Genomic DNA, 9,706 nt, shown 5'->3' on the forward strand with positions numbered 1-9,706 from the left:
ATTAAACCAAAAGCAATATATATGTGTGCACTAATTTTAGCAATTTTATTTAATAAAATTATATTTTACTCTCCTTAAACAATAAAATTGATTCTTTTAAGAGTAATGCTATACCCACAAGCCTTTTTTAAAAACTATTTTTGGTAGCAAATTTTTATTAGTTTGCATATGGACCCATTACTTACATAATTTTTTTTACCTATTAATAACCACTTATTACCTCAACAATTTATAAATAAAAAATAAAAAAATTGTAACACTAGCATTTTCCTCATTTTAGTGACAAAAAAAAAATTACAGATTTAAAATCTAAAACAAAATATACAAGCCAAAAATAAATAAATAAATAGCTCAACAACAAAAATTACCTATAATAAAACTAAAAAAAAAAAAAAAAATTAAACCTAATCAACCAATTTTATCAAAAACAAACAACCATACCCTTTAAAAAAATTATAAACAAAAATAATTTTTTTCTTACCCAAAAAAAAAAAAAAAATCAACAGTTAAGTAGTAGCAAAGTCAAAGGTTGAAATTGTCGTACACAGTCAATAGTAAAACCACCCCCCTAACTTAAAGTTCTGGCTTCGTCCCTGGCTATATAGGTGACTGAAAACGCATAAATATTTGTGGACAATCGCTTATACTTTAAATTGGGATGACTAAAAAAAAATTATATTAAACCAAAAGTAGTATATAGAGTTTTTGAGGAAACAGTAATACCTATTAGAATACACGAACACGAAAGTAGTATATAGAGCTATGTTGCACGGACACGGATACGGACACGGACACGACACGGACACGGACACAGGGATACGCCAATTTTTTAAAAATAAGGACACGACACGGCGGGGACACGGCGGTTAAATAATTAATTAAATTTTATATTTAGGCATATTTTTAAATATTTTTAGACATAAAATAGGTTTATGTCTAGAATTTAAATTAGGCAACTGACTGAACTGATTTTTCACTTTCAATATTCATTTTAGTAAAATCACTTATAATATTTAACTTTAATAAATAAATAAATAAATAAAATTATAGCAGGACATACAAAAACAAAAATCACTAAATTTATAATGGATTTTACTAATATGTGTCCTAAGGGTACAAAATAATAAACCAATTTTAAAAAAAAATTATTAGGAGTTGAAAAAGTTTTGACAACTATTTTAATTCTTAATAAAAATTTTTCAAAAATAGATTTGTTAACCGGACCCATTTATAATAAACATTATAATTTGAGGCAAAACAAAAGGCTGAAGGGCTGAGTAAAGAAACACAGTAACGGGACAGTGAGAGTGGGATTAAAAAAAAAAAAAAAGCGTGTTATAAGGAACCCACTAACCCATTCAGTCATTCACCCAAACCAAATGGCCGAATATCTGAAAAAAGAAAAAAGAAAAAACAGAGAGAAGCTTAAAGAGGTAGGACCTGACGCTGAGAGAGAGAGAGATCGGAAGGGACAAACACGGCGTCGACGTCGATGGAGCTCGCCGATCAGCCCGATCTAGCTCCGGCGAGGAACAGAGGGCAGCGGCAGCAGCGGGCAGATCAGAGGGTGGGTGGGTTGAGAAGTGAGAACTTGAGATGTGGGTTTCGGGACTTCTCAGGCTTGTTGTTTCACAAAATCAATGTTATTGGTAAGTCAAAATCTGTGATTTCCTTCTTTTTTTTCACCGCTGGCGTGTCGGAGAAGCGAAAAAAAAAAAAAAAAAAAAAAAAAAAAAAGAGACACTCGCCGGACACCGGAATCTAGCGAGTCGTACCTGTTCCGGTGTCCGACACGTGTCCGACACCGACATGACGCCAAAAATGGCGTGTCCGTGCAACCTAGATATAGAGTTTTTTAAATAAGCTTATAATATATTATATAACTAGAGTATCATTACAAAAGGGTCTAACATTTGTAGTAGTAGCTTGGAGTTATAAGGACTAAAACTCTAACACACACACACAACCAATGTGGGATAAACATCCCTATTTTTTTTTTTTTTAGGAAACAATAATACTTATTAGAACACATGAATACGAAAGTAGTATATAGAATTTTTTAAACAGACTTATAATATATTACATAACCAGAGTACCACTACAAAAGGGTCTAACCTTTATAGTAGTAGTCTGGGGTTAAAAAAAAAAAAATTGTATTCAATATAATATAATATTTGCAGCTTTGCTACTTGTCTTAATTATTACTCAATTAGAGAAAGTTATTAATTAGAGAAAATGAATAGTAACAATAAGATTCATAATTAGAAGTTGGAAAATTATTGAATACTCCGGAAGTACCATAAATACGTACTCTCCCCTCTCACATGAATTGTAAGTCTCACCATTTAATTAGTAGGACCCACAATTATATGAGAGGAGGAAGTATGTAGTTTTGGTACTCTAGGAGTACTCAATAATTTCACTTAGAAGTTGAGCTTTGAATTAGACTTGGACTTGGTGCTATGTCTCATCATATTATTGGTTATTTTGGTGATTGAAAAATATATAAACATAATTAAAAATGTGTATATACCTCAAATTGGGATTAATGAGAAATTTTGACAAAAAACCTATTTAAAAAAATAAAATAAAAAATCCTTTTAAGCAAGCTAATATATACATACACACAATTACACTTACCTAAATCGCATAATGTTACATTATTAAAAAATGTTATTTTTATTACATTATCAAAAATATTTTAAAATAAAATAACATTTTGAGATATATATATTAATAGCCATAACTTAGAGAAAATCTAATTAGATTTTAATTAGATTCTCAATTTTACGCCATGTGTACATTTAATTTTTATTTGGTACCAATTGAATTATTGATTGTAAAAGTCGAAGAGTCCAAATCCAATTAGATTCAAATTTGGATTTCAATTGAAGTTCAAATTCCGTCATGTATCCATCTAAATTTTTAATTTTTGTGGCAAGTGAATTATTAAGTGCAAAAATCAAAAAGTCTAAAACCAATTAAACTCTAAATCATATTGTGAGAGACATGACACTATTCTATGAACCAAAACCTATGGTTCGGGGGCTAGGTTACAAAATGGGAAGGTATTAGGCACTCATTTTACCCGGATAAATTCTGTTCTTCTAGGCTTTACATGATCATTTAAGTACCCATTAACATACAATGATGAGATGCAACATGTTTGACTGATATATCTAAAATTAAATCATGAAGTGAGCTTTATGAATCTACTCTTTTTAGAACAAGAGGAAACTTTGAAAAAGACTGCATTCTAAATATATTTTTTTATTTAGGAAGAAAACAGTAAGTTGAATGGAAAAATCCAGATCTGTCTTCATTATGAAAGGAAAGCATAAGATTTAATAAGAAAAATCCAGATATGTTTTTTATTGTTGAGAAAACATGAGTTTTGATAGAAAAATTTCAAATATGTTTTTTTATTATTTAGAAAACATGAGTTTTGATAGAGAAATTTCAGATCTGTTTTTTATTATTTAGAAAACATAAATTTTGATAGAAAATTTTCAGATCTGCATTTTATTATTTAGTAGACATAAATTTTGATAGAAAAAATTCAAATCTGTTTTTTATTATTTAGAAATAATGAGTTTTGATGAAAAATTGCAGATCTGTTTTTTTATTATTTAGAAAACATGAGTTTTGATAGAAAAATTTCAAATCTATTTTTTATTATTGTTTAGAAAACATGAATTTTGATGAAAGAGATATAGATTCACAATGGAGACTTCATAAATTATCTTAGATCTATTATGATGCATGAATCACGCAAACACATGAAAATTAGTCATAAAATATGAAAGGAAGACATGAATAATCATGGATTTATATGCAAACAAACATGTGAATTAAAAGATCATGGAATTTTTTATGATGAAGCAAAGCTTTAGAATCATATAAAAAATTACTTTTCACATATTGACATGGAAAGTATAGCTAGATACACATGCTCATAAAAGGAAAGAACACTCAAACATGCATATTAAATATTAATAAAGGAGTAAAAGTGATACATGCATCAATTACATGAACAAATTCTGTAGGGGAATTACTTTAGAGTTAGAGAGAGTGAATATCTCAAAGTCCTAAAGAATTATCACTTAACAAGAAAAAAAAAAAAAAAATCTTAAAGTCAGACTTCCAGAGTTTCTTTAATGTTAAGGGGTAGAGGGGTGTTGAATTTTAGATTTTCTCCTCTATTTATAGAGGTGTGTTTGCTTAAAAAATAAGTTAGGGTTGCTTAGAAAATCAGCAAATACGAATTAGGTTAGGTTTTATTCCTAAAAAATCGAATATGATGGGTCTAGACCTGAACTAATTGCATCTGGGCCCAATTTACAATCTATGCCAATCAGCACTATGGAAGTGCCGATTGGCACTACTTAGTGCTGGACCCAATTTCCTTTTCTTGTAAATTTTGGACTCTTTTTTGGGTGTTTTTCTGAGCCAAGAATCGTACTTGGATGTACTTTGAATTTGTATTCTTAATAAAACCCATTTAAACTTGATAATTAAATCTTTAAAAATAATTATCTTAGAGATAATTATCTGAAAAACTTAATCATATATCTAATTCAACATTATTAGATTATTCCTTTTATTTCTATGCAACCAAACTTATTTTTAATCAAAACCACCAACCAATCACATAAATTTATTTAATTAATTTTAATTATTGACAAATCAAAATTAATTTCAACTAGTCGCTAACCTGTGTGATGCACGGGATAGTTAAATAGAAATTAAATATATTTATTTTGTTCTAGGTATTGACTTGAAAATATATGAAAATAAAAACAATTTGTTCAAAATAAAAGTTCACATAAAAATAAAAATAAACACAGAACTTGTAGAAACCTAAAACAACATAATTTCAAAAGATCACAAAAGTAATACATGTAAAATTTCATAAACTTAGAAGAGTAGGTGTTATCTATGCTAATTAAACGTTACTTTTATGAACACCACCACAAATTGAATATTTCTTTTATGAACACTTAGAAAATCTATCATTGTACATGGACAATTTTCCATTTGCATAGTCCATATTTCTATGGTTTATGAACTGGTTCTAAAATTGTGCATGTGAAACTCATGAGATGTTTATCTTCTTGTCCTCATTTCCTCCATGAAAGCAGGATCATAATTTAATTATCTACTTTTTGTCAATGCTAAATCAAATCTTTCATACCTCTAGGAATATCAGCAACCCCTTCAATTAGAAAAACAATCCCAGTAATTTAAAGCAAAATCATCAACATCCTTTTAAAATGATTGGAATGTGTAAACCACTTTTAAATTAGAATCTATATTTGCTTAAAGGATTAGAAAATGGTGTTTTTTCTCCAAAAATTTGTTACATATTTTCAAAAAGTCAATTCTCAATGCATATGATGTTGTTAAGAGTCACCAGTCACCAGATATGTTAGTAGTATAGTGTAAAATTTTGAGAGAATGACCATAAGAGATCTCATTCATGCAATCTAATAATGTTGTAAAAATTTAAATATTTTTGCTTTCTTTCGCTAACAATGTAATTTATTTGAGATTCTAATTTGAACTTGATTTCCTTCAGCAACCAAATAGATTTTTTTTTTTTGGGGGGGAGGGGGAGAGAGAGAAAAAACGAAGCCCAAACAGCTATATAAAGAAGATGCCCAAATCCCAACCAAACTAAATAAAAACCTAAAACTATATGTATTCTATTGCTACACTTTCTTAGTAACCAAACAGAAATCATTATTAAAAAAATTGCAATGGCACAAAAAGAGAGAAGGTTTAAAAGAAATCTCATATAATATGTGAAGGTACTCATCAAAATCCACTGGTAGTCCATGTAGAGAATACTTGTAGTCAACAACATTGCAAGGCTGCAAGCAATCTGCTATACAGATTAAGATCATTCCCCAGGAAAAATTTTATCTAAAATGAGAGAAAGGAATGGGAAGGGACATAAATCATAAATTTGAACATCTTGTTTGGACTACATGATCTATATTATTAATTTAAAATTTCAAAGTTTCCTGGCTTTCATATGAAAGGTGTTAGAGCCACACATCAAGGAAGTTAGGATTTTAAACATAATAAAGAATTGTATCAATGTACTACCATCTCTATCAAAATTTTAAGGAGAAAATATAATAAAATATATTGATAAAAAATAATATATACATATATACATATATATATATATATATATATGTATATATATCAACTTTATAATTGATGTAACGGTTTCTCTAATGTCAAAGTAAAAAAATAATATTTAGTACTAAAACAACTCAAAGATAAGAAAAGAAAAAATCTCATTCCTAAATAGCATTTACTTAATACATTATATCATCCATACCATCTGGTCACCACTTCCATTATGGGTTATCATCTCTAACCACCCTTGAAATTTTGTGGTTGCCTATGCTTCTTGCCTAACACAGAATTTTGTTTACCACCATTAAACAAACTTCACAACTTTGCAGATAATTCTTGTCATCTTTAGAGATCTTAAACCAATAATTTTCATTGCAGAAACCAAAATACACACTTAGTTGTTCCACCACTATAAACTATACAACAAACTGAGCTATAGCAAATCTCAATAACACAAAATCTCATAAAGGATGTAAAAGCATATTCCATAAGGTAAAAAACAAAAAATTTTAGTACATGTTTTCTTAAAGAATACAATCATGAAACTTGAAAGCAAGTTCAAAGAATAGGTGTAGCAAATTTTAGTACATGTTTTCAGCATCTCCTCCCCTCTAGGGAGTTCCCTTCTTTTTATATCCCTTTTCAAGGCATCCTAGCCCTTCACTTGTACGTCAAGGGGCCTTTCCCAGGATACTTGTCCCATCAAGACTTTGCTGAAGGTGGTAGAAAGTGGTTGTTAGCTATGGAGTGACTATTCAAGGGTCATTTCCACATTAATGCAGCTGATAAGGTTGGTGTAAAGCATTGAATGCGGAGGTGGGATGTATATCCTTCAGAAAGCTTCCCCCCACCATCCCTGTTCTCATTATTGTCCTTTCTCCTCTCCTTAGGCCTTCGTAAGATACTAACTACCCTGATTCTACTTCCATCCTCGAGTAGGTGAAATCCTCGGAGCTTATTTACCCCTTCAGGCCTAGACTATGCAAGCTACTCCAAGATCTAATCCTCTTCGGTCCTTGAAAATTTGCAGATTCTGGCAACGTTTTGCAAATTCCGGAAAATTTCACCACTAACCAAATCAACCCAACCAACACCCAAACCCGAAACCAACTTAACCGATTGATGTTAGCCGTCAATTTTGAGTCCCTCCACCTTCCACTTGATGCTGGCGGGTCAAGTCTGGGTTAGGTCCAAAACCGACCCTACCCGACCTGACCTGTGGATAGGCCTAGGTACATATAATGAAATATATTTTAGGGGAATAAGTGTAAAATAAGATATAGTTTATGGGATAAAGTGTAATTTCCCCAACTATTTAAGCTTATATAAAAGGATTAATAAAATTTTTGTAAAATTTAATAAGTAATAATAAATAAATTAATAATAAAAGGATTAGATGAAGAATTTGAATCCTAATCAACTTAGGATTTTTATTAGGATTAAATGAAGAATTTAAATCCTATATCAATAATAAAATAAATGAAGAATTTGAATCCTAATCAAGTTAGGATTTTTATTATTTAAAAGACAATAACACATTATTTTTATTTTAAAAAAATTACTGCAATTTGGTGGTACAGCCACTTATGCGGCTTCTAAACCCAAATTTTATTATATAGTGTACTATATATATATATATATATATATATATAGTCATATAGATTAGAGATTATGTATCATTATTATAATATAAATTAGATATTAGATTTAACATGTAATATATTCATACATATTTTATTTATGCTTTTTTAATGCCAAAATTGAATACGTTTCTTTAACCTTAAACCCGAATAAGGAAGAATTTAACTAAATCAACGGAAAGCCCCAAGTTGCCAAAAGACTGAGTAATGCACGGTTAGTTTCTCTTCTTTGACATTACACGCAATCAACGGTCATCTAATGCTCTCAATATTTTGAACCGGATATTTCTGAACCTTCTTGGGCTTTGGCCCATTTTGAGCCTCTGTTTACCTTCTATTTATTTTCCTTTTTCTTTTCTTTTATTTTTATTTTTTAGCTCTCCTTTGGGGTAGCTCGTACTTCGTACTCTGAAAATTATGTAAATATTAATTAAGAGCACGGAAATCGTTTATTACAAAACATTTGTGCAATCTGAAGTCATTGAATTCAGCCACTTGCTTTGGTTAATCAGTGGAGTGCGATCCTTCATTCTTCACCAGGTAAGTTTTTTATTCTTTTTTTTTGTCCTCTTTGTATTATTCCAAGTTTAAAAAAAAAAAAAGTTTATTCTTAGAAACCCAAGTGATTCCCATAGAAAAATACAATCAACCTTTATAATACAATGCAACATGGATGCAAAACAGGAGCAAGAAATCATTTGCCTATTCTTCAAAGCCTTTGGTTGAATGATTAGTTTAGGCCATTTTACATACATGTGGCAAGTGGAACTTGTTGATGACACGTTGAATTTGCATGTTCATTCTGTTTCTGATTTAATATTTTCCATGAATGGACACCACTATGAAATTTTTTAGTATTGGGCTCAATTTCGTCTTGTGAATATTTTCATTCATTTCTGCAATTTCTCTTCTTCCTTGTAAATCAATGCAACAAAAGTAAACATTAATGACCATATTCATTATTCAGGTTGTTACTCACGGCATATATGGAAGAACCTGCTAAAGAAACAAATCATGAAATTGGGATGATGCAAGAAGAAGAGAGAGAAAATGATGATTGCAATCCTAAACAACGGCCGAACACATCTTTTCTATCTGAGCTGAACCTCTTAATGGTGTTATTTTCAGCATTTTCTTTACTTGATGATGAAAGATTAAATTACATGGAGAGCAAAGGCAAAAATGCAAAAGACCAAGAAGCTAAAGTTTGCATATCAAGAATACACAGCAACAGACGCGAAGTAAATGAAGTCAAGCTCATGAAGCCATCAGCACCTAGGATTCACACAACCATACGCGATTCCAGGTACAATTTTGGATGTCTTTCACAAAGATTCTACAAATTTACATCAGAGTACTTTACTCTCTGTAGCAAACAAAGCTGCAATTTTCTTGTCATCCAAAATCAAGATTTAATTATGTCTTCCTCTTGCTATATGTTCAGGCATGGCAGAAGAATGTAACAGAAAATGTCTACCAAGAAAGGAATGCCGGTCACCAGGAGAAAAAAGAATGCAAAGATCTCACTCATGATCTCTATTTGTATTGTGTATGACCATTGGTAAAAGCAAACCGCAAAATGTTATAAAATTTTTTTGCTCCATTAAGTTCTTTTGTATATTTTTAATCAAATAACTATTACATTATCCTTATTATTTTATTTTAAATAAAAAGCTTAAATGATAAATAAGTTTCAAATTCTGGAATAATAACTCCAGATTTTCACCAAAGGAGTGACACATACATGTTGGCACCAGCTAACCTCTAAACAAAAATAACTACAGGTGAAAGGTGATTGGAATCTTCCTTTTGCAATGAACAAGGGAGAATTTAGTGACCATCTTTCAGACACTTAGAATCTAGAATTAACTATAAACTCAACAGGTTTCTTGCACAGCAACTCATCAGTAGTTCTT

General features: G+C 30.2%; 1 long non-coding RNA gene across 1 annotated transcript; it reads left to right on the top strand.

Annotated features, from left to right (window-relative positions):
* Positions 1-8,184: 8,184 nt before the first annotated feature.
* Positions 8,185-9,386, top strand: LOC115986968. Its single transcript, XR_004090949.1, has 3 exons — positions 8,185-8,330; positions 8,758-9,096; positions 9,235-9,386. It is a non-coding gene; the product is annotated as an uncharacterized LOC115986968 (long non-coding RNA).
* Positions 9,387-9,706: the final 320 nt, after the last annotated feature.

This window comes from Quercus lobata, chromosome 4, assembly GCF_001633185.2.
Source record: "Quercus lobata isolate SW786 chromosome 4, ValleyOak3.0 Primary Assembly, whole genome shotgun sequence".
In the NCBI taxonomy this organism is placed as follows: Eukaryota; Viridiplantae; Streptophyta; class Magnoliopsida; order Fagales; family Fagaceae; genus Quercus; species Quercus lobata.